This window comes from Ambystoma mexicanum, chromosome 9 (assembly GCF_040938575.1).
Source record: "Ambystoma mexicanum isolate Mex_15411 chromosome 9, UKY_AmexF1_1, whole genome shotgun sequence".
In the NCBI taxonomy this organism is placed as follows: domain Eukaryota; kingdom Metazoa; phylum Chordata; class Amphibia; order Caudata; family Ambystomatidae; genus Ambystoma; species Ambystoma mexicanum.
Genome location: NC_090931.1, coordinates 529,495,181 through 529,522,091, shown reverse-complemented (window position 1 = coordinate 529,522,091; position 26,911 = coordinate 529,495,181).

Here is a 26,911-nt window from a genome sequence, read left to right as displayed (position 1 = left end):
CCTTTATCTTTACCAATAAATAAAGGACTTTACCAGCAAAGTAAAAGCCTGGGACTAGCGAGGTAATCATGATCACCTGGAGAGATCAAAAAAGTACACTGATTACTTAAGATGTCAAAATACTTACCTGCTCCCTCAAAAATATTTGGAACTATCCCCCTCGCCTGCCGATTTCTACTACTGATGCCATTTAAATTTTAATCTGCATTGGGTGTTATGGGTACCTGCGGAAGATAGATGGTATAGGCTGTGTACATTTAGACATATAACAGAATTGAACAGACATACGATGACAAGGTGTAAAACTCTAGGCACTGTCTATGCGCTTTATTTGGGACACTCTGTACATGATTTAGACACAATAAAAACTAAGTCGTTTTGGAGAACTTGCGGTCTGACAAGTAACATTCACATGGATATAGTACTGTTCCAGATGTGGCGGTTAACAGTGGCAAGGTTGGAAAATGCTACACTTGGGTCAGTATAAGAATAATATGGACTTTGTGCGATTATGACGACTTGGTTAGATACGTTGGAATCACCTACTGACAGGAGTTTAATATGATACGTTTATCGGAATGTATTAATATGAAAGCACTGGGATGCGTCATTGAATAGAGAAGCATATTTGATTGTATAAGGTTGTATCTAAATACAATGAATTTGAACCCATTTATGAAGTTGTGCATTATGATATAAATGTTTTGTAAAGTAAATGCATTAAATAAAAAGAAATGTAAAAAAGAAAATAAGAAAGGGTGTCATCAATCCATAATATTTTGCGAAATCTTGAATCGTGGCATGAATTTGTCAATTTTGAAGTAGAAAACAGAGTTGAAAGTGACTATTACCCCCTTTGTCTAACAGTGGCTATAGATGATTTACCTTTAAATGGAAACAACACCTGCAGCTTAACTGCTAATGCCCTTGCAGTGGGTCCAAGAAAGTCCATTAAAAGGCATAGAATAGAGCCTGAATCTATCCTGCACTGTATGATGAAATGATTCCACTGATTGGACTAATTGAACTAGAATGGAATGTCAACGATCCAGTGAATCTGCATGATCTATATGAATAGATCATAGGAATGATAGGTACTGCTCTCATGAGGAAAGCCCTGTACAATAGGACCAATCTTTCCCCTAGCGCAGGATTGTATGATAGAGACTGCCATAAGGCAAAAAGTAAAATCATGTTCTTAATTAAAATGAACAACCCCAGAAATATAGAGGATCAGGGAAAATCTAGATTAGTTTATAAAAGTCTCATGGATAGAAAGAAATAAGAATTATCAGAACTAAAATGGGAAAACATCCTAAAAGCCGTTAAGGATGGAGATAGTAAAGCCTTTTGGAGAATCATTTAAACTGGTTCTAACTCTTATCAAACACCTCTGAAATGCTGCATTCCTAGTGAGGTATGTTTCAACTACTTAATAAAATGAATACGCGAAGACAGGACGCAGTATCAACTTTTTTATAGCGACCTAATACAGCATTTCACCCATCCAGCTACTGAACATTCCTTAACGTTTGCTCAAAATTAGGTAGTTATAGCAATGAACTCATTCAAATCGGAGAAAGCTCCAGGCACGGATGGAGTCCCAATAGAGGACTCTGGGCCACACATTTAGCTTTTTTCTTTAATGCCTTTTATTCAAGCAGCTTATTTCCAAAGTCATGGACTGTGATGCTGGAAATGCTTTGGAGGGACAGGGCCTCCATGTCCTTGTCCCGTAGTCCCTTATCATGTGTGTTCTGTGTTATTATTCTGCACAGGATCCAGTTGGGACTCGTGGCAGTACAGCTCCTCCTCTTTTTGGTTGTGTTGAATGTAAAGAATGGAGGGGGGTATCTGTACTCCTGCTCTCTATTGGCAAAGTGGAAGCACAGGGCATCCCAGCCAAGGTTCTCTATTTGGTAGCTATGGACGAGCAACCAAGGACTAAGCTCTCAGGAGGTGATGCAGGCTGGTTCTTAAGTACAATGTAGTCCCTAAACATCTACAAAGTAATGTCTACACACTGTATTAGTGAAAACACAGTCTTTATATAATTAAGATTCCAGATTATATACACAATCACAATAACTCACTTTGTGCTCAGTTAATCTGTAATGGCAAATATATACGCAGTTCTACGTGGTACCACAATTACTATCAGATTTCATTAAAGTGCATCAACTGTACTTTGGTCAAATGTCACACAAATCAATTAATAAAGGGAACCAACAATAGACGTAGGAGGAAATTAGTTGGTTAGAACAATAGGCAGAATACAGGCCCTGTTTACCTAGACACAGTTCTGTGTGAGGATCCCCCCAACCTGGACAACCTGTAAATAAAGATATAATACAAGCCAAGTCCCTATATTGTTTCACAAGAGTCTTATTTCCTTCTAAATAGTTTTAGAACCTCAATGTACCTGGAATAGCAGAGTTTTACATTGGGCCATCAATGGATCCTTCTTGAGTGGCTCCCTTTAAGGCAGGAGCCACAGATCATCGAGATCCCACGAGAAAAAAGGGTGAACACTGTCGGTTCGGTTCTTGCGGTGCTCGTTGACAATCGGTCAAAAATGTCCTGCAAGCTGACGCGTGCGGTTCACCTCGACGATGAGTGTTCGTTGTCGCAAGGAGTCAATGAAGAACTTTGGCCCAGTAAGGGCATCAAGTCGTCAGCATCTCTGCGGTCTTCGAGTGGCGGTAAACCCACCAGTGGATTCTCCTCGGTCGTCGGCGGTCTTGACTTTTTCCGGCAGGAAGAAAGCGGTCGGCGAGGATGAGCAAGGGAGTCCTTGTTTCAATGTTCTTACGGAAGGGAACACTGCGGCTCTGGTCTGCGTCGGCGGTCGGCGACGGTGATGGACTTCAATGTCTGGGCACTTCCCTTTGTGATTCCGCGGTGGTCCCCATCTCTGGTCGGCAACCTTTCGAGGGTTTGCCATCCAGGGAGCTTTGGCAAAGATCAGCTGGTGCACGATAGTCCCTCGTAGCTTGGGAAGAGGTCTACTTGCCAGGTCCTCTCTTGGTTCAGTTCCTTGAAGGCACAGCAGCTTTCAGATTAGTGAATGTCCTGCAGCCGGAAAGTTTGCATGAGAAAGGTTCGAACTATCAAAAGTTTCTCATGCAAATACACATACATACCCACACCCACAACACACCCATGACACTCCTCCAACATAAACAAACCCCACTTACCTTCTTCTTCACGCTGGATCCCTGCGGCACCAGTTCCCTTTCACTTCCGTGAATCAGGCCCTTTTTCTTTTTTTTTACTGTAAAGTATAGTGAGCGGGGCATTGCTGGGGACACCTCCCTCCACCCCTCACCCCCGCGTTTTTGTTTTTTTAACGGAAGGCTGCAGGGGTGTCCCACGCAACCCCCGCTCACTATACTATAAAAAAAAATTACAATGCTGCCACCAAAGGAACAATCTTTTGGTGTTCGAACCTTTGGTGGTAGCATTTTTAGAACTTTTGGTTCATGCGAACCAATATATTCGGTAAAAAGGTACAAACCCGAATTGGTAGGAGTCACATTGCTCAGCATTGTGATCCAGCTACACAAACTCATTACTGGAGCAGATCAACACTGACAAGCCTAAGATCTTAGGAGGAGACATGGCATAGCAAAAATTCCTTGAGGTGTTAGTCCGAAAACAACATCTGAGCAGCTAGAAAAAGGAAACAGGGGTAATGGGGTGTGGGCAGCTCCCTATATCTAACCCTATTGGCACATTCAAAGACATGGGCACAAACAACACCTAGTAGAGATGGTATGGAGCCACAGTGAGGCCCCTGATGTCTGTGCAAATGAAATGGTGTCTGCTCCACTATGCACATGCGAAGGATATTTCAAAGATGAAGAACATGTGAAAGGAAAGTTTCCATTAAAAATTATTACCGACTTCATATCATAAAATGAACAAATAATAGTTTATGCTTGAATAGACATAGCAAAATTAAAACAAAGGCCTGTCAGAGACGGGTACAAAAGAGACGCTCAAAAACACAAAATGGAACATTTAAGCTAAGAAAAAAAGTCTGCATCTATTGCACACGGCACTTGAGAAGCAGAATGTCTTCTGTGCATAATATATAACTGAAGAAAAGAAGTACCAGAGATCCTTGTCAGTTGTGCTTGGTTAAGCCTTTCCTGTCACTCTCACTCCTTATAATATTCGGGTCTAAAGTGGCAGAAATCCAGAAAAGCATGGAGAGCGTATTTCAGTTTCTTAAGCTTAATTAAATGGAATGACGGCAACATGCCCTGTCCAGCCTTGGTCACTGCACCATGCAGCAATTCTGCTAGCTTTTTCATTCATGTTTTTTGGGGGGCGTTTATTCAGATCCAGTACTGGCGCAGAAGAAGTCTCTGTTTTTAATATCGGTACCTTCTAGTCCAGTGTATGTTTCATTAATTGCATTTGCAATAATGCATTTTTAATTTCCGAATACTCATGAACTGGGTGACTGACTTGAAATTCTTCTTTCTAATTAATCTCGCTTTGGGCAGCGCGATTGGATGATGTGCATTAGCTTTCTACTGCATGAGGGCAGTGAGTGTCAGCACCCTCACTGCATCCAAGGCATCGCCAGGGACCTCAATGAGAAGCATGGTGAAGCCCTGAAACAGCAGACCCGTCCACTTCAAGCAACTGCAGTCCACCTTTCAAGATATCAAGGCATATTCTGTTTGGGGCAAGGAGGGGTCGTTCTCACCTTTGAGATGGGCATGCGCAAGGCACTGACGATTCTGACCTCTAAGTATGCCTTGATGCTGTTGCCTATAAAGAGGCACCATTTGGGCAGACTGTACTGTACTTTTTTAACCAGGTAAATAGTTTCCCTATACCTTCTATCTCCAATGTATACTGCATTTGATGCATGTTTAGAGCCAATATGAAAACGTCATGGAAGAGAAAAACAAGTTGGTTTGCGAATAATTATTGTTCCCCTCACAATTATGATTCCTCACTTGTAGGTAAAATATCTGCAAGTGAAGTGTCACTGCAGTGTGTCCTTTGGTGCAGGGTCAGTGCTGGGACAGACATCAGTTCAAAATGATGCGGTGCGCGTGATCTTTGAATGGAAAACATTAGATCATGTCTCTCCGGCTCGCTGAGAGCTAGGTTGACTGCTTACGTGTCACATTCAAGCTTGTGCCCTCAACCAGATTTGGAACATTTTGAATGGCTATTGCTACCCCCCTCTCGTGCGTATGCCTCGCACTTGTGGTTACTGCACTTGCACATTCCGAATGTCACAAGTCCTAGTGGGACCGTCATCGTTTTCTTTCTCCATTGGCCCCCCTTTTTTTGTCTTGTGGCGCCTTGAAACACCATTTGTTTTATAGGCGCCTTACAAATATCCAATAAATAAATAGGCACATCTGAACATGCCAACAGGTCTTCTTCGATCTAGTGGTAAGGATGGCAGGCACATTTCATAGCACATCATATCATGGCAGACTTTTGCCCTCTTTAGGATGCAGTCTGGAATGACTTGCCATTTTTAAATAGAAACATTGCAGGCTTTCAATTTCTGACAAATAGTAACTTTGCAATTGTTTGTATTATTATTATTGTTATATTATGGTATTTATTGAGAGCGGACCTAGTTACGAGAAGCAACAGAGAGCTTTGCAGAGGTATTCAACAGTACAGATGCATAACGGAGCGCTTTCTATTGTTTTGTGTGGTGTCTAAAACTAGTCCTGTACTGGTGATAACTTTGCGTTTCTATTATTGCTTAACATAACCCAAACCCTAAATTGTGCCGTTTTATTTCAAGATGGTCACCGGCTCTATGAATTTAGCAGATTGAATGATGGATCATTAGTCTATTGGAAGCAGAAGTTAACCGTGTGGCATTTAAAGAGCGTGACATTTCCCCACTCATTGGCTCATTTCCCCATTATGCCTGGAGCCTCAGGGCGCAGGGGTCCAGGTTCATGGTTACTGGGGATCACCCAGCCGACACACAATGACAGGGGGCTCTCTGTCAGCCTGTGGTCACCCAGGCGCACTATGGCCTAGGGGGCACCCAGGCCATCACAGCCTATGGAGCCGGAGTTGCCCGGCACGGGCACGAGCATATTGCTACAGTTGCCCGGCAGGGGCTCTGCTATTACAGGTGGACAGCAGGGACCACGCAGGGGGACTGTCATGGTGGAGGGCCATGCAGGGCAGGCCCTCTGCCTGGAACGCAGCGCTAGCAGTGCGCTGCAAAGAATGACACATCAGACCAGATTTGACTGAGGAGCGGGAAACCGCTCATCCCTTTTATTAATATGATCACATGAATACAGCCAAGTGACATACGCATGAGCTCTTAGCAGGGACTTGTCCTTAAAGGAGCAGCACATCACATGCCTCCTTGTCCATAACAAAATACAACAACAAGCATCATTGGAAATAAAATCAATTAACAGTCACAAACAGCAATACTCAAAATTATAGGTGCAAGCAATGACCACATACATTGGGACTCAGACTGTGGGAAGCACAAATCATAAACAGAACACTATGAACACATTTGATGGTGGTCAGGGTAGGTGGAGTGCTTTGGTACGTTGGTAGTTGTGCCACATTTTAAAAGACCCGTTATTAACCTGGGTGGGTGGCACTTCAACCACTGAAATGACACCATTGTTCGCGACTGGGACCATATAAAGCATGCCGCCGTCTGCAGGAGCACAGCTTCGCATAAACATTTTAACTGGGACCACTTTGAGCATATACATGACATGCATGTGCACAGCATCAACAATGCATGTTATCGAGTCCACTTTAAGCACTTGCAGGGCTGCAGGAAACCAGATTAACTTCCCCAGGGTTCAGTTCAGTACAGCCATCAGCCTAGTCCATGGATGGTGGGGGCAGGCAGCAACACAGGTGGCCGGTTGTCTGGGCTACATTTACCCACTGGAACATGCATGGGGCACCTTTTCTCCCCACAGAGCATACACCCTTCTACCCCAATCAAAAGGTGGCCTTGATTGTCAGACCGTAGAAAACAAAGGCAATCAGCCACCCATAGCTATGGAATCTTTCTTGGCAGCAACCCGAAAATCACCTGCTTCGCCGTTGAGGATTTATAGTAGACACAAGAGCAGCATAGCATGTTGGAAGGGGCGAGAGCTCTTTGTCCACAAACGTGTGAAGCTGTCTTCTGGGTAGTGTGGCATTTGCCTGTCTCTTGTTAGGGTATCCGAGATGGGCTGACTGATTGCATTGTCACCATTGCTAGAGGAGCCATCTCCCAGGGAAATCAGGAAACAAGGTCTGACAAATCATTTTTTTTTAACTTCATGGCCACAGAGTGCAGGAGCGCACAGGCGGCACCTTTGCCTTTTCATTTTCATTTTATTCCTTTTTCCATGGTTAGCTGCGACCGTGGGGCATACTAGATATTCACTGCCTCTTAGGCCCGGATCGCTGCAGAAAGAACCCGGACAGCCTCCCTCTTTGCTCCGACCCAGAGCACTGAATTGTTTTTTTTTTAACTCACCGCCGATGGGCCGGATCTGCAGGCGGCCATTTGCATTTTTTTTCCATGCTCCGAAGTGGAGCCCTTGATTATTCACCGCCAGAGGCCCGGATTCAGTCAGGGAGAGTGCCGGCAGCCGCGCAGCTCCCCTTCCCACCTTACATCATTTTTTTCCTCTAAACTGAAAAACTCACCGCCAGGGGCTGTGATCTCCTTTGACCAGAAGGGCCTCTCTTTTCTCAACTCCGACACCCGACCCTTCAATTTACACCGGCTCCGACGTGGAGCACAATATATTGTACTGCTGGGCGGCCCAGGATCTCCCTGGAGGTTTTGGCGGCAGATTGCAGGCCGACAATGCAGCTAGCGGCCCGAGCACTCGTCTTGTTATGTTATGTTACTATGCTTATACCGCGCCAAAGCCCTGGGCATCGAGGTGTCTTCCCTTTCTTTTCTACCAGCTCCGATGACAGGAGCACATGGCATACACCGTCGGTCGGCCCTGGATCGCACTGGGGCCGCCGGCACTGCAAAGATAGGCTGCCCGCATTTTCTTTCCTCTACCAGGGTGGGAATTTCAGATTTCACAATGGGCGGCTGGAGTAACCAGCACCACGCTCCCCCAGGTGGGAGTACACCTCATTATTACAGCAGAGGGCTGCCTCTTCACTCCCCAGGTGGGAGCTTTACCTTTCTTCTCGGAAAGCTCCTACCCAGAGCGTGGATGCTTCTAGGGACGTCAGTTGCGACCCCTGTGGTCTCCCTTGCGAACCCTAGAAAAAAAATATTTTTTTCAAAAACATTTTTGTAAACTTTTTTGTTTAAATGTAATCTCCTGGGCTGTGGCCAGTGTTATGTGGCTCTTTATTTTTGGAGTGGCTGACATTCTTGTTCAGGCCTCTCAAAATAAAACGGGGTTCCACAAGTGTATCACTTTGAGCAGTGACGCTAACATAATTTGTCTTTCTGGAATTCTATCCAATATTTGCCAGACTCATAAAGGTTCTTTCCAGGCACACTTCAGGTGGTGAGTCACTGATTTAGCCTGTTCGTAAACGGCTAAACTGAGCCATTCGCCCTTCTGAGGTCGATAAATGAGAACCAACAAAGGTTGGGTGATATTGCATATATAAGAGCTTAAGCGTAAATGCTTTATAATAGCATATCATTATCATTTGGCCTCGAACGTTTGCTTGCATTCACAGTAATTTGGTAATATGGTTCTATACACACTGGTATTAACGATACATGTGGTGATCCATTCTTCTATGAAATGTATATAATATTATAGTGATATCACAACCATATTTCTCGTAGTGTACTTATAAACAATATGTAATGTTCCTTCCTGTTTTGTGAAAGGTCATGTTCCATCACTTCTCGTGATGCCACTTCGAGGTGGGGGGTCAAATGACATCACTTCCTGTGATGGCACCAAAGGTCAAAGGTCATGTGATGTCACTACCCCTGGCATTTTGGTGAAATTACGTCCTTGGATGCTTCACTGCCAGGTCTTTTCTCCCTGGACGCCAATGTTATGCCTGGACCCCAGGGCACAGGGGTCCAGGTTCATGGTTGCTGGTGATCACCCAGCCGAAACAGTGACAGGGGCACCAGCAGGCGCACTATGGCCTGGGGGCACCCAGGCGCACTATGGCCTGGGGCACCCAGGCCATCACAGCCTACGCAGCCGGAGTTGCCTGGCAGGGGCACCTGCATATTGATGCAGAGTTGCCTGCTACTACAGGTGGACAGCAGGGGCAGTGTTGCCTCGCAGGGGCACTGTCATGGTGGAGAGCCTGGAGTGCGCTGCAACGAATGATACATCAGACCGAGTGGATGGACTGACTGATGAACGGGAAACCGCTCACCCTTTTATTAACATGATGATCACAGACATGTGACATACGCACGAGCCCTTAGCAGGGACTCGATGTCCTTAAAGGAGCAGCACATCACACTTCCTACACAAATAATCATTCCAAAAAGGCTTTCTCTCAGATAGATGCATTCACACTCCAGGATGCAAGATCAATCTGCGCTTACCTTCGTAGGCCTAAAATGTGGGGACTAGCTCATGGGATGATAATTGTGAACAGAGGCCAAGAATCACAGAGGGGTGGAAAAAAGAGCAACACTTTGGTATTGAAGCTGCCAACTGCATTATTAGAAGGGACTCATAAATCAGAGGCAGAGTGGGGCTGAAGAATTCACATGAAAGCTCCGGTAATTGCAATCTTCTGCCCAGCGTCATACTGTAAAAGCAGATGCAGCAGAGGCAAGGAGACCGCCCGACCAATCAATAGGCTTCTATTATCCTCCCCGCCAATTAGAGTGAGAGCAACTAAGTAAGCACAGCGCCACAGGCTGTTTAGTCAGGCTGTTGTACTGACTACGTCGTTCCTCTCACGATGTCCCCGAGTTCTTTTCTGCGACACATATACTTGCGGCTCGCGCCCGCCCTCCCGCCCATGTACTCCCCCCGCCCCACTCGGTCCTTTTCCTGTCGGGCCAAACACCTGATTTTCATCTCTGGCCTGCGCTTCGGTACAGTCAGACTTAATTGATTCCACCTTTTTCCACAAGCGGTTTTCACAATTAACCTCGTGGCAGCATACTTCAAAGAAAACAACTATTGCATTTAACCCCCTAGCATTCCTGTCAGGAGCGTTTCACAGCCTGGCACACCCCTAAAAGGAGGCTAGCCTAAGTGAGGGGGCTGTTGGGTAGAGAGGAGGTCATGCCCTGATGGATGGCTGCCCGTCGTTGGAAGTCCACACAATCCTGCTGGATTCTGCGCGGTAACATTCCGCACACATGCGTGTTGCTCGTTTTGTACATCCAGGAGGACTGCAAGAATTTGATACATTTGACCCCTCCTTGATCTTTTCAGTTTCGTAAATGTCTCATATGTTGGACAAAAATACAATGTACGCCAGGGAGGAGTGAGGTCACTGAATATTGAAACATTTAACATTTTTAAATTGCAGTTTCACTTCGAGGAAAACTTAAAAGCTACTTTCGATACCGGAGGTATGTGGGACACGTTTCATTATTCTAAACTTATTTATGGAACACACAGGAATTAACCATTGGTTCCATAATGGGCATAATCAACACTTTTTTTTTTTTTATCAATGATCAAGACGTGCATAATGGTTAAAAAGGCTTGGCCTATTTTTTTGATACGTTAATTTTTGCCCTATACCTGGCTGTGTAAAAGATAGCTGGGTGGTAGTTCATCTTTTTTGTCGGAGGAGAGGTGTAGTTGCTTATGTCTCAGCTTTTCGAGGTGTCATTAAAAGTCCCGCCAACAACATCTTTGTCTGACATTGTGCAATCTATTCATACACTATACAATAAGGTGTTGGATGTGTTAAGGCTGTTTGTGTTACATATTCATGAGCTCATTCATTTTAAATGTGCTCCCTCTTGGGTTTCACAACAAACCCCGATTGGGTCACCAGACTTCACCCTAAAGGATCAATGGTACTAAATGAACTGAACAACAGCTCGCCTCAACCTCCTGCACTTCCTTCCTTCCTTTCAACACCGCCAACTATTACTTAACCACTCTTGCCTTCTCTAAACTGGACTACTGTGCCAGCATCCTCTTTGGTCTCCCCAACTAGGCTTTCTTTCCTCTCAATAAGATAATTAACTTCACTACCAGGACTCTCTTTGAACTCCCTCACTTCACACCAATTTCCTCATAGCGTCACCAGGCTGGATGGATGACAATGCAGAACAGGGCCAGATTAAAATGCCTTCTCCTAGTTCAAATCTATCCACAGTAAGGCACCACTATCCTCATCTATTGAACTCCACAAGCCTTCTTGTAATCTCTGCTCTGCCTCTACTACCATTGTGGCTTTTTGCCCCCATCCTGTGCTCCCTCCCACTTCCGCTCTTTCTCTATTCTTACTCCACTTGCATGGAATTCCCTTCCCTTGGACATCCAAGAAACAGAATTGTTCAAAACCAAACAAAAAGCCTAGCTCCTCGCCTCTGAGTTACCCTCTTAACCTACCTCTCATCTACCTGCTAGCTAACATTTTAGCCTTGCCTCTAACCTGCCCCTGTCCCTCAATTCCTCTGCCTCCACTCTAGCACTTCACCCATCATGGCCAAATCCCTAGCACAGCTGTCCGTACCACCTACCTGCACTTAAAAATGTCCAATGTTTGTTGTCCATAATGTAAGTATATCCACTTATGTATTATGTGGCAACAAGGAATGAGACGCGGACCAAGTGATGCCATAGTGGTTGCTATATACTTTTATTAAATAATAAATCAAACCTATCTGTCTCTAACTCTATGGGGATTTCCCTACCTAAACTAAAGAATCTCGGAGGCTCGTCAGGAAGTCTGTGTGAGTCAAAAAAAAGGCACCATCCTGGACACAAAGGCTTCTACTCTATCCCTGTGTGGGATGTTTTCACCCACGCATCCAAGCCCTACAACATCGCTGGCAGCAGAAACATTAGAGTGGCCACCGGAAAGCATGCTGCTCGGCAGAAATCATGCAAAAATGCACAGTAAAAATCTGAAAAATAGGCTGCCACCCACTTTTGCCTATATTAGTGAGCACAGGAGGTCACTGCCTAAAACCACCATTGGGCTACACACACAGTAGCCTGAAACCATTTGGGAAAAGCAATACTGATTGCCAAAAGCAACCCAGAGCTGTTGGGAATTCATTTTCTTGATCGTCAAAATTGCTAAAATCATGGCTCACAAAACCACCAAAAGGATACAACTTCTTGTTGGGTGATCCACATCATTTACTGCAGAATCCACGTCACTACAATATCAGCGAGAATCCTATGCTACCAAGCTAAATCCCTTTTTAAAGACATTTAATTTAAGACAGTTGTCAAAATGGGTGCAGTACCAGTGTTCGCCACCGACCGGCGCTGGCAATCTAAATTCTGACAGGAGACCTGTATTTTAGAAGCTAAACAGTAACCTGAGTTAGCTGGGACTTCAAAAGACTTGCTTGTCTATGAGAACGCTTCACACCTAGTCTTCTCAGCAACAAGGCAGGAAATCGCATCGTCCTGCTAATCAGATGGAGAGTGGCACCCCAGACTGATGCTCTGCTAGCAGGAACACAAGACAATAGACTCTTTGGGATGAATCGAATATGCTGATTTGAGGTGTAACTGTCAACACTGCTCTAGGAAAAACAGGACATGTGACCTCTGAGTCAAGCCAAGCTTCTAGGGGTGGGGACAAACCAAGGGGTGTCCTGAATTGGAGGCAAATGTATGTTTTATTAAATTTCTTATAAAATATTTATCAAGCTGACAGAAATGTACAACTTTGGGATTCTTAATATGACAAATGCACTCACAATTTGAGACTAAGCTGGAATCCGTACGATGTTCTGACACCAAACCCCGGGATTTATTAATATTGTAGACACTGTGTTTATGCTAGGAAAATGCAAACTTACAGTAATATGCGCAGAGAGGGGGTGTACCTCCGTGTAAGATTCGGTGCAAAACCAATATTGCGAAACCCACTAAAATCGCGAATAAGTTGTCATTTCTGAACCCAAGCTCTTAGAAGGATCAGGGTTGAACAGAGACCTGTCTTAATTAATGTGTGATATGTATATGTATTCTCAACAACTTGCGTATCTGGGGAGCATGTTTGGTTATGAAAAATTGTTTTCTAAGTAAATGCAAGGGGGAGTGTTCTTTCCTTCAGCCATAAAGATGATACCTGATGACTCATTCTGACTAACTACTCCGTTCTCCAGTCAGAGGACAGAAAATCCTCTAACCTATCAGGATCCTCAGAGGGTTGGGCATGGAAAGTCAGCCTCCATGCCCCTTTGGAAACACATAAAAAGAACCACTAAAACCCAGATAGGGACTTCTCTTTCCACTCTTCAACCCATTTCTTGCGCAGCACTTTGCCGGAAGACTCCAGATCCAGATAGTATCCAGACAGAGACTCCAGACTTCAGATCCAGACATATCCAGACTCCAGAACCAAACTCTAGAACTTAAAATCTAGAACCTTGGAGAAAAGAGGCCTAATCCACGAGCTGAATCCTTCTCAGCAGGCCTCAGAATCTAGCAACCTAATCAAACTAGTCAACAGCCTTGCCATGCTGTTCGCTTCTGGCCTAGAACCCTGTGCCAGAACCAAGATCCAGAGAGAGCAGTGCTGTATCCAGACAGACCCAGACCAGACCGCTGTGCCGTGCAGATAGCAGACCAGAGGCCACGCTGTGAGCAGAACCAGTGCCAGAGACCGTCCGGTGGCGAGAGTGCAGTCCCAGGCCCATTCCAGTCCAAAACTAGGAGTGAGTATCCAGCCAAGAACTGTACAGAACCAATCTCTTATTTAAAATAATCTTATTTAAACCATTTCAACCTGAACGGAACTGCATTTAGAATCGTGTGTCCATTCTGTGATTTCAAATCTGTAAAAGCGCCATTTGTCATTCTGAAAATCTACCACCACAAAAACGTCTGTATCTTTTGAACCGCACATCCTAGAAGCAAGATTTAACTGTCCATTTCAAAGCTAAGATCCTCAGCTTTCCAATGCACTCGGAAAAAGTGCCGCGAATTGAAAATTAGCTCCATTTCACCACATGTTATAAATCTCTGTTTCTTGCTTTCAACTGCTGAATTTCATTTTCAACCTGATAATCACTCATGAATCATTACTAGTGTTGACCTGTCCCAATTCAAAGTCACTATCAACTACCCTGAATCTCGTTTAGTGAATTAAAATCATTTTTAGCATATTTTTCACTTCATTGCAATCACATTTAAAAGTATTTTTGCCTGTTTAAAAGCATACCAGTTTTCTCTAAGCTTGCTGGGGGGGAACTGGAATTTGAACTGCATTTGATTGTATTCCTGAAAACTGTGTGCTCTCCTTTCATCTCTTTATATTGCATAAGGGTGGGAGTGAGTTGTCACAAGGGAAAAAGTGATCATATTATCTATTGTTGAAACCATATCAAGTTTATTTCCGTGCTGCATTCTTTCCCATCTTGCTTTCCTTGAACCATAAAAGTATTCTCTGCTACCTTTTTATACTAACTCCTAAGTGATCAAAGAATTGTGCTATTGTAATATTACCCATTGTTGATCACTGTTATATTCAAAAGTGTGCTATCAAATATTAATTTATTCGTAAAAGTGTGATATATATATATATGGTTTTATTCCTCAAATAAATCTTTTAATTTGCAAAACAAACCTACTTCTTGGCTCAGTGAGGTCACGGGGATTCAAAGAGTGGGGCGTTATATAAGGGTTTATCATCCAGATTCAAAGAATTTGACATAAAAATATATTAATAAGGGCTACCATTGGGCATCCCAGACTAGGCATTGTCTTAGTTGGATTGCTGGATTGAAGTCACTTACAGAGTGCGGGCTCGTAACGGGATGTCTGGATTAGAACTACCACTTGTGCAGCTTAATACAGTGTGCTAACTGCTAGGATACATAAATCCTGTTGGATCACCACGCTGTAAAATCACCCCTCAAGAAGGAACAGTCTCAGGAAAGGGTCTGTTTTGCAAGATAAAATACAAACTTCTGTAAGTCAGGAAAAAAATCAATTTCCAGAATGACGACATTGGTAGATATCAAAATAGCCACAGAGCACCTCTTACATAAGCTATTTGTGAGAGGCGAATGGACGGAGCAGGACCAGAATGTGTGGTTGCAGGCAATCACACGCCAGGTCACTGCAACTGAGTTAGATATCTGGAGAGATCAGGGTCCCTTACATGTGGCCCTGAGTGAGATATACATGGCCCCTAGGGCCAAGGATGAGCACAACAAGATTGTCAGGATAGCGGCATATTTATATTTATATATGGGAGCCATACAGGACAAATGTGCTGAAGGCCAAGATCTGGCAAATAGGCAACTGATGGCATTAGAGAAGGCCCAATCTGACCTGGACTCTTCTGAGCAGAGGCTGCACAGGAGCCAGGAGTCAGAAAATGATAGTAGACAGTATATCATCAAAATAAAAGAGGATATGGATATCCTGTAGCAGGAAAAGGCAGACCAGGATACCAGATTTTTGGCCTTGCAGAAGGATTACCAAGAAGGTTTGGACTCCCTACTGCAGAGCCAGAAAAAGCTGGAGCAACACCTGGACTTCAACAGGGCATGCGCAGAGCAGGTAGTCACCCTGCAAAGTCACCTAGATAGGGAAAAGGCAGAGAGCAATACATAGATTTTGAAAGACCTGGATACCGAGGCAGAGTTTGATGAAGAGCGCCAGAAAGCTGGTGCCCTTCAAATGCAGAGGGATGACCTGGTGGCACAGATGCAGGCTCTTACTCAGGAAAGGGATACCTTAGGCCAGGAAGTCTGCCACTTAAAAAAGAAAATGGAAGAAAATCACCTGGCCTTCTAGAGACTGGGTGACCTCCAAAAAGAGCATCAGAACCTGTTAGAGCACACCAGGAGGGTGGAAGATACTCTGGCAAGAAAGGAGCAGGCCAGTAGGGATGGGACTCAGGGGGTAACCCTCCTGCAGCAGAGAGTGGCCCAGTACTCCGAGACTAATCAGGAAGCACAGAGAGAGAATGAAGCTCTCTGCCAGCACAATGATAGGCTCCAGCAACAGGTAGCCATGCAGGAGAGACTGATAGAGTCTTGATTGAGGAACTGAAAGCACAGGCTCTGGCAGGGCAACAAGGAGCAGAGGCTGATAGAGATGAGCTTCGCTGGGAAAGGGAAACACCCGAGCATAACCTCAGGGGCCCTAGTACCAGAGGCCTCCATCTCTCCCAGTCCATGGACTCTGCCACCCTCATGTCCCCTGGCGCACATGAGCCCAGGGCCCCGGGGATGGCAGATTAATATCCAGTCAGAAGTATGGGGCTCATAGGCCAGTACCTCCCAGGAATGGATGGGCGGGCATCCGGGTATGGGCACCCAAGTACAGTGCAATTTAATGGGGAACCCCGAGAGAGTAGGCCCTCTAAGGGCATTCTGAAAACCTCCACCCAGTTAGGTCAGGGGGGGGGGGTACCCATCAAATCCGGGCAGCAAAGAGGAATCTGAAGACTCCTCTGCGCTTCCCAGGACACAAGAGACTAGGGCCCCACATTCTGCCGGCCATTCCCAGGCTCGCAGAATCCGGGAAAACCTGGAAGATCAGACGGGCACCTCTGGGAGCAGCGCTTCTGAGTCAGAGGATGAATGGGCCAGGGTTACCCGAACCAAGAAGGCCAATAAGGCAAAACGGGCCTTGCTTAAGGACCCCTTAAAACAGATCAAAGCGATAAGGAGCGTCGTCACTCCTTATTATAAGAACTCCAAGTATTCTGTTTGGGAATACTTGGAGCTCTTTGAGCAAATGATGGAGACTTTCCATTTGAAAGACAGCAGTAGCTGCATTCAGTACGTAAAATGGACATTCTCCCCAGAATACTCCAGTTTCTTTGCGGGGCTGGAGGACCAAAACCATCCAAGATGGTCCACATATAGGGCGGCCATCTTGAAACACTTTTCTGTTCACCGAAATCCCAAAGAGGCTTGCAAGGCAGCCTCCAATTTGCAATGTGGGGAGGATCAGGCCCCACAAGAATTTGTGCAGGAGCTGAAGCATGCCTTTGCGCAGACTACCAAAAGGGAACGCACTGATAGCAAAGAATTTGTTAACACTTTTTTCCATGCCTTACTCAAATACATCATGACCCAACTAGTGAGAGATTTTCATGAGAAAAGGTCACTAGACTGGGTCATTGAACAGGCCACCCGAATCTATGAGGTGCAGAAGCCAATAGAAAATAAAAGTAATGCTCAGAAAAACCCCAAACCGACCAGCATCCCTGCTGCAGCTAAGGTGGCAGAGGTAAAGGTTGCCCCCATTTTGGATTTGGAGATGGGGGGGCCTAAAAACTTGCCTGCACAGAATAATTCCAAGCCCAGAAAGCCCTCGGGCCAGTCACAGACAGGGAGTCAAGGAGGTAGTCCCACAAACGGGGTCCCTCAATCCCCTGACTATGTAAGTCCCCGCTACAAGGGAAACCGACCCATCCTGGGTTATGTGTGGACTCGTCCAGCCCAAGGGGGGGGGGATCTGGCCAAGCACCTAACCCAGGGAACTTCCCTCCTAACTTCCCACAGGAGGGCAGAAATTCACCAAATCCTGGGCAGAACTTTTTTCCCAGGTATCCACCCAATTCCCAACCCCAAAATCATTAATACTTCTTTCCCCACTTCCCTGAGCTCAGACCACCTAATCCGGGAGCGGGGAGGCCAAGGGTGGAGGGGTACCCAAATCTTCCCAACCTGGGGTACTACCAGAGAAGGGATAGCTAACCTTCCCGGGATCAGCCCAGGGGAGAAAACAGAACCCTGTATCAGCCTGAGCGGGTTTCACAGTTAGAGCGCCAGGTCCAAAATATGGCACAGGATCTGGGTTGCATGCTGAGGGCTCAGCAGAAACCCCACATGAGCATGCCGGTGCAGAATGCCCCAAACCCTGGACCTGGTGCTCCAGAACAATGACGGGGGCAGCACCCCGATAACCCACCGGTTCCCAGGGAGGAGGCACAAGTGGAAGGGGGGTGTAAAGCCTCGGAGGAAGCTTCCTTCCCCACTTGTGAACAGCCCCTGGAAACCCAGGAACCGGAAACAAAATCTCCTACCTCTGAAAGTCTGCCACACAAGGAGCAGAGAGGAGGTAGGAGAAACAAAGGACCCAAACAGACCCACTTTGAGGAGGAGGTACAGATCTTCCAATTTGAGGGAGAGGGATCCTCAGAGGATCCTGGGAAAAGGATCTTCTCCTTCAGAGATGGGGGAACTACTCCCAAAGAAAAATGGGTCCCAAGGGATTCACATCCAGACTGGGTAGATGTGGGGACTGAGCTAGCGCCACCCATCATCCCATCCCAGAACCAACAGTCAGAAAATCCCCTGGTTCAAACCCATCCTGGTGACTGCCTCCAAAAAGGGGGGGGGGGGCGGCCCAGAACCGGAACCAGGGGAACTCAAAATGTCTCCTATCTCCAGTTGCCAACTTTTTCTTTCAGATTCCCAAGACTCTCCACAGAATTCTGCCCAAATCTCTTCTCTTTGCATGTCCAAAACCAGAAGATTGGCCCACCACTTGTCCAAAAATGGGCATTATCTGTGCCCCCTTGAGGAGAAGGAGGGAAGATACTATACCCCGGTACAAGTACAGGGGCAGGGTACAATTTTGGCACTGGTGGACACTGCTACCCTTCTGTCCAAAAAGGCCTTTGATGAACTAAATGCAGGGAGGGGGGAGAATACCAAATTCCTCTCACCTCCCTTCCTGGACAACTTCAGAACTTTGACGGGAAGGAAATTCCCGTCGAGGGGACTGCAGATTTGGACATTAAAATTGGGCAACACAAGGTGAAACACCCGGTCATAGTAGTGACTCCAGAGGGCACCCCTTGTTTACTAGGGAATGTCCTCCTGAGAAGGTCGTCACCCCTAATAGATTGTGTAAACAAGGTCCTCTGGACCCAGACTAACCGACCAATAAAATTGAAACAGAGTGTCAACCATGTTAGTTTAAACGGCACACGCCACATGGTTGAACAAAAATCTGACCAAGTAGAAATTCACTTCCAGAACAACCAAATTCCAGACGTGACAGTAATAGCAGTAGGACAACAGACTGGTGATGGGGGGTGCTCTCTATTTCTGAAAATCAACCTCCCTTCCAGTTTAAGGTGGTATTCCACACTGGAAGGAAACACTCTGAAATTCTTTACTAATCCACAATCCGACATTCCCACTCCAATAGTCCAGAAAAAGGTGAAATCAGCTCAGAGCCTGGCTGATATTCAACAAATTGGGGAGCAGTTGTTCATCCCTGTTCAGTTAAATGATTGGAAGGACTCTGTTCGCGCCCGAGTGTGTGTGAACAACGGTAAGAGCTTCATCAGCAAAGCCATGTTCCGCCAACTCCCAAAAGATCCAGCCATTCCCACATTCAAACTGATAGACAAATGGGAAATGGATCTGGAAACACCCAATTCCAAACATCTCCTGCCAAGCAGGTGTATGCTCAAAATCTCCATTGGCGACAAGAGCATAGTCCATAATTGTTGGGTCGTGCGAGACGTCACTGCCGCCTTTTACTTAGGCAGTGACATTCTCAATCGCTTTGCCATTAGTTTGGACCTAATAAACTTCAAAGCTTGGTCCCGATTAGCGGATAATCCCATGGGCTTTGATGATCCAGAGAAAGCATTTAGGTCAGCTCAATTGCTACCTTATGCAGTTGAAATTCAGATTAAAGAGGAAGTCACCATCCCAGAAAGGACCCCACAATTCTCCCTGGGAGTGAAAGTTAAAAGAGGACAAAAATTGAAAAACCCTGATGCTTATATTCATCTAAATGCTTCTCTCCAACAGCAAGGGTTGGAGGTAAACCCAACACCATTAGTCAATATAGAACATGCCACCATTCCAATAGAGGTGGATAACAGCGACTTAAAGAGTATTACTCTAGCCGCAGGCACCATTATTGGAATGGCAGTTGATGACCAACATTTTTCCATTGATCTAGGAAATGAACTGTTAGGACCAATCCCCAAGGACTGTTTTGACAGTGACAGTGATGACCATACAACACCAGACATGATCTTTACCCGGCATGGGGGGGAACTTCCTGGTGTACACTTCCTGCCCTTATGGTAAGGAAGATGTGGCTTGTGACTTCAGAGGGGACGAGGTGATTTTCCAGGTCCATGAGGGCTGCCTTTCCCACCTGAAGCCACCAGTCCAAATCAGCACTCTGACCAGGGACTTTTCCCCACAGCTGGAGGAGGCCGCTGAGATAGCGAAACCCGAAGTCTTTCCAGGCTTCAGGCAGATGGTTGAAGAGAGAGTCAACCTAGCTGATGCCTGTGTGACTCTGGAGCAGAAGCAAAAGTTGAAACAAGTTTTCTTGGATTTTCAAGATCTCTTTGCGGTAGATTTATATGACTGTGGTCGCACCGACATCCACACAACAACAATTCCCACGGACCCTGGCATGACTCCAGTGTTTGTGAAGCAATATTGTATGCCTCTCGCATCCATGGAGTCCCTTACTGAAATAATTAAGAACCTTGAGTCCCGGGGGATAATCCGTCCAGTACACAGCACCTTCAATAATCTGGTGCTAGGAATATTGAAGCCAAACGGCCAGTGGAGACTCTGCGCCGACCTTAGGGAGCTCAACAAACGGGTCCATACTTCCCGATGGCCTCTTCCCTACATTGACCAAGGGCTGGCCCAGATCCAGAGGTCACAGGTATTCACTGCAATGGACCTGACCAATGGATACTGGACTGTGCCTGTCAGTAGGGAGGACCAATACAAACTGGCTTTTACCTTTGGGGGCCAGCAGTACACATGGACCCGGACTCCCTTCCGATACCTCAACTCCGGCAATGATTTCAACATTTTCCTACACAAGGCCATGCCCGACCTGGGTGCGAGGGGTAACCTGGCTTATGTAGATGATGTCCTCATCAAAAGTTCATCTGTGGAGGAACACATAACGGAGATCTGTTATGTTCTGACACAGTTGAGGGCCGCCAGAGCAAAACTTTCCTTTCAGAAAGCACAGTGGTGTAGAAACCGTGTTAATTTCTTGGGGCATGAGATTACTCCTCAGGGTCTCTGTCCCCAGGAAAAGAAAGTGGAAGCATTTCAGAAACTGAAAGACCCCACAACTAAGGAGCCACCTTGGACTGACTAATTACAGCAGAAAGTTCATTGAGGGCTAGGAAGAGATCACTAGACCCCTGATTCATCCTTTCAAGAGGGGGTCAAGTGGGAATGGGGTCCAGAACAAGCCGAGGCAGTAAAACAACTCAAAACAAGCCTCTCACAAGCGCCCTGCCTAGCTTACCCTGTCAGAAACAAGGAGTTTTTTTTGGAGACAGGGTTCTCGAATACATGCTTGACTGCAGTATTATATCAAAAGCATGACAAGGTCAATAAAGTAATCTCCTATGCGAGTAAAACTTTATCCTCTGTGGAGGAAAAATTCAACGACTGTGAGACGGCACTCCTGGCAACGGTGTGGGCATTGAAGAATTACCGCCCGTTTATCCAGGGGGAACACATCATAGTGGAGACTCCACACCAGCCTCTACAATATCTCCAAAGTGACAGAATCCGGGCCGGAAATGTGAGTAATTCCCGAATTACTTCCTGGATTCTGTCAATGCAAGGCTTTCCTGTGGAGGTCAGATATGGCCCAAACAAGAAGAGTCCCCTCGCGCAAGGTCTGGCTGACTTGCACGATTGTCCCAGAGAAAACTGTCTCGAGGACGAAAGTTTGAAAATCAAGGACAACATGGAGGCATACCTCAGTTCCCCGCACAAAGTCTTTGAAGAAGATAAGTGTGAGGGAATGCCCACTGTCTATGTGGATGGATGCTCTTACCATGATGACAACAACAGGGAGAAAGAACTTGTGGCCGGCGTAGGGAATGCATGGGTGAATGAGTCCCCAGAACCCTCCGCTGGGTACAAGATTGGTCCCCGAAGTAGTCAGGTGGCAGAGTTGATGGCTGTGCATCAAGCCATCCTCATTGCTGTCCAACATCAACTCCACGAACTGGTCATAATAAGAGATTCGGATTATATACGGAATGAGTTCGTGGAACACCTGGTTAATTGGAAAACCAGAGGCATGTTATGTGCTAACAATAAACCCTTGAAACATGGGAAGTTAATTGAAAACATTTATGATCTGGTCACCGTGAATGGGATGACCATCTACTGGAAAAAGATCAAGGGTCATTCCAAAGTAGAGGGACCAGACAAAACTGGAAATTACTTAGCTGATCAGCTGGCCAAAACCGGGGCCATCCAAGGGGATCTAATAGAAATTGATTCCCTGTTGGGGGAAATCCACTGCTATCACTAGGTCCCAGACAAATGCTCACAATGATCTTTCAACTGCGCAATGGAGTAAGGAGACCCCAGATGCTGATTTGATTACGGCTCAGAAGGGGGATCCAATAATTGGTAAGTTTTACCAACACATTGAGGACCCTGAGAATTTTCCCCTGACGGATACCGATTACGTTGGGAAAGAGGACCTCAGAGTGTTGATGAAATGTCCAAAAATGTTCCGAATCCAAGACAGGTTGTTGGTAAGGAAATCCCAAGCTGGCCTTGATCAGTGGGTGGTTCCTACCTCATTCCGAAGCCTGATGTTAAGTCACGCCCATGATGCGACCACCGCCGGTCATAGGGGGTTTCATACAACACTTGAGATCTTAAGAGAGGTTGCATACTGGCCACACATGGGGCAGGACCTCGACCAATACTTGAAGGGGTGTCTTGTGTGTGGCACAATTTCAGCCAAAATCCCTCACACACCGTGCGCCTCTCCAAAAGAGGGGGATGACACTGCCATGGTCAGATTTGCAAGTCGACTACATAGGGCCCGTGATTCGCTCCTCTAGGGGGAATAAGTACATGTTGATGGTGACATGCTTATTTACTAAATGGGTGAAATGTCTCCTGGCCCCAAACTGCAAGGCAGAAACAGCAGCTGCCCTGATGATCAACCACATCTTTTCACGTTTTGGACTACCCCAAAGGATTGAGTCAGACAGAGGTAGCCATTTCACCAGCGAAGTAATGGCAAAGATGTGGGAGATACTGGGGGTTAAAAGGAAGCTACACATTGCTTACCGGCTAGCTTCTTCTGGTGCAGTAGAACGCTACAACAAAACCATTGTGAGCATCTTGAAAAAGTTTGTGGCAGATTCTGGGCCAAGTTGCGATATCGAATTACCTCTTGTTCTAATGGCCATCAGATCTATCCCTTCATCTGCAACTAAAATGTCACCGTTTGAGCTGATGACTGGACGCAGTATGGTGCTTCCCCAGCATCTGCTTTACAGGACCCAAGAGCAGACATTGATGAATGCCTCCACAACTCATGAGTATGTTGAAAATTTAAGAAAACACCTTCAACATGCTTTTGCCTATGCTCAGCGGAATCTAGAGAGATCAGCCGATAGCATGAAGACCCGCTATGACCTGAAGACCACCAGAAAGGAATACAATGTAGGAGACGGGGTTTATCTGTACAATTTCCAAAGGAACCAGGCCAAACAGCTGAAATTTCTGCCTACCTGGAAGGGACCTTTTGAAATTGTAGACAAGATCTCACCAGTTTCCTACAAAATCTGCATCCCCAAAGGCAGTTTGGCAGAAGGGGAAGATAAGTGGGTCCACATTAATCAGCTAAAGTGTTGCCATCCCAGGCACACTCTGCAGCAACTGGAGCAGTCCTCTGGAACCCCAGAGGGGCCCGCTCCAGATTAATAAATTTCCAACCCTAAAATATTCCACATATAGTGTATGAAATACCATAATAAGAATGCAAATGTCTCCCGATTAAAAAAATGTATATGTTCACCCCACTACATTAATAGTGGTGAGGAAATGTCTACGAATATGTTTCTGCCGCTTTTGCTTTGTCATCCTAGGAGAGATGAAACCATGGAGACTGCCCAAGGAGGACAACCCGGGGACCGGGAGCAAACATCCGAGGGGCCCGGAGTACCGCCCAATACTCCCATCAGGACCGGCAAGGAGAACCGATTGATCCACCCTGATGGAGGAAAAGATGCTGAACTTTGCCAGCAGAGGAATCAGAAAAAGATGAGGACATTCCAGTCTTGCGAAGTTCCATCGATGAAAGATCAGAATGGACATCGCAAGAGGGGGGCTTGTGGGATGTTTTCACCTACGCATCCAAGCCCTACAACATCGCTGGCAGCAGAAACATTAGAGTGGCCACCTGAAAGCATGCTGCTCGCCAGAAATCATCCAAAAATGCACAGTAAAAATCTGAAAAATAGGCTGCCACCCACTTTTGCCTATATTAGGGAGCACAGGAGGTCACTGCCTAAAACCACCATTGGGCTACACACAAAGTAGCCTGAAACCATTTGGGAATAGCAATACTGATTGCCAAAAGCAACCCAGAGCTGTTGGGAATTCATTTTCTTGATCGTCAAAATTGCTAAAATCATGGCTCACAAAACCACCAAAATGATACAACTTCTTGTTGGGTGATCCACATAATTTACTGCAGAATCGACGTCACTACAATATCAGCGAGAATCCTATGCTACCAAGCTAAATCCCTTTTTTAAAGACATTTAATTTAAGACAGTTGTCAAAATGGGTGCAGTACCGGTGTTCGATACCGACCGGCACTGGCGATCTAAATTCTGACAGGAGACTTGTATTTCAGAAGCTAAACAGTAACCTGAGTTAGCTGAGACTTCAAAAGACTTGCTTGTCTATGAGAACTCTTCACACCTAGTCTTCTCAGCAACAAGGCAGGAAATCGCATCGTCCTGCTAATCAGATGGAGAGTGGCACCCTGGACTGATGCTCTGCTAGCAGGAACACAAGACAATAGACTTTTTGGGATGAATAAAATATGCTGATTTGAGGTGTAACTGTCAACACTGCTCTAGGAAAAACAAGACATGTGACCTCTGAGTCAAGCCAAGCTTCTAGGGGCGGGGACAAACCAAGGGGTGTACTGAATTGGAGGCAAATGTATGTTTTATTAAATTGCTTATAAAATATTCTATCAAGCTGCCAGAAATGTACAACTTTGGGATTCTCAATATGACAAATGCACTCACAATTTGAGACTAAGCTGGAATCCGTACGATGTTCTGACACCAAACTCCGGGATTTATTAATATTGTAGACACTGTGTTTATGCTAGGAAAATGCAAACTTACAGTAATATGCGCAGAGAGGGGGTGTACCTCTGTGTAAGATTCGGTGCAAAACCAATATTGCAAAACCCACTAAAATCGCGAATAGGTTGTCATTTCTGAACCCAAGCTCTTAGAAGGATCAGGGTTGAACAGAGACCTGTCTTAATTAATCTGTGATATGTATATGTATTCTCAACAACTTGCGTATCTGGGGAGCATGTTTGGTTATGAAAAATTGTTTTCTAAGTAAATGCAAGGGGGAGTGTTCTTTCCTTTAGCCATAAAGATGATACCTGATGACTCATTCTGACTCACTACTCCGTTCTCCAGTAAGAGGACAGAAAATCCTCTAACCTATCAGGATCCTCAGAGGGTTGGGCATGGAAAGTCAGCCTCCACACGTCTTTGGAAACACATAAAAAGAACCACTGAAACCCAGATAGGGACTTCTCTTTCCACTCTTCAACCGATTTCTTGCGCAGCACTTTGCCGGAAGACTCCAGATCCAGATAGTATCCAGACAGAGACTCCAGACTTCAGATCCAGACATATCCAGACTCCAGAACCAAACTCTAGAACTTAAAATCTAGAACCTTGGAGAAAAGAGGCCTAATCCACGAGCTGAATCCTTCTCAGCGGGCCTCAGAATACAGGAACCTAACCAAACTATTCAACAGCCTTGCCGTGCTGTTCGCTTCTGGCCCAAACCCCCGTGTCAGAACCGAGATCCAGAGAAAGCAGTGCTGTATCCAGACAGACCCAGACCAGACCGATGTGCCGTGCCGATAGCAGACCAGAGGCCACGCTGTGAGCAGAACCAGTGCCAGAGACCGTCCGGTGGCAAGAGTGCAGTCCCAGGCCCATTCCAGTCCAAAATTAGGAGTGAGTATCCAGCCAAGAACTGTACAGAACCAATCTCTTAGTTAAAATGATCTTATTTAAACCATTTCAACCTGAACGGAACTGCATTTAGAATCGTATGTCCATTCTGTGATTTCAAATCTGTAAAAGCGCCATTTGTCATTCTGAAAATCTACCTCCACAAAAACGTCCGTATCTTTTGAACAGCACGTCCTAGAAGCAAGATTTAGCTATCATTTTAAAGCTAAGATCCTCAGCTTTCCAACAAACATAAAATGGCACTCCTTGTAGTTTTTCCGTAAGCGCGATATACGCACTCAGAAAAAGTGCTGCGAATTGAAAATTAGCTCCAATTCACCACATGTTAAAAATCGCTGTTTCTTGCTTTCAACTGCTGAATTTCGTTTTCAACCTGATAATCACTCATGAATCATTGCTAGTGTTGACCTGTCCCAATTCAAAGTCACTATCACCTACCCTGAATCTCCTTTAGTGAATTAAAATCATTTTTAGCATATTTTTCACTTCATTGCAATCACATTTAAAAGTATTTTTGCTTGTTTAAAAGCATACCGGTTTTCTCCAAGCTTGCTGGGGGGAACTGGAATTTGAACTGCATTTGATTGTATTCCTGAAAACTGTGTGCTCTCCTTTCCATCTCTTTATATTGCATAAGGGGGAGGGGGGGTGAGTTGTCACAAGGGAAAAAGTGATCATATTATCTATTGTTGAAACCATATCAACTTAATTTCCCTGCTGCATTCTTGGTTTATAGTCATAATGTCGAAAAAAAATGTCGACAGACAAAAAT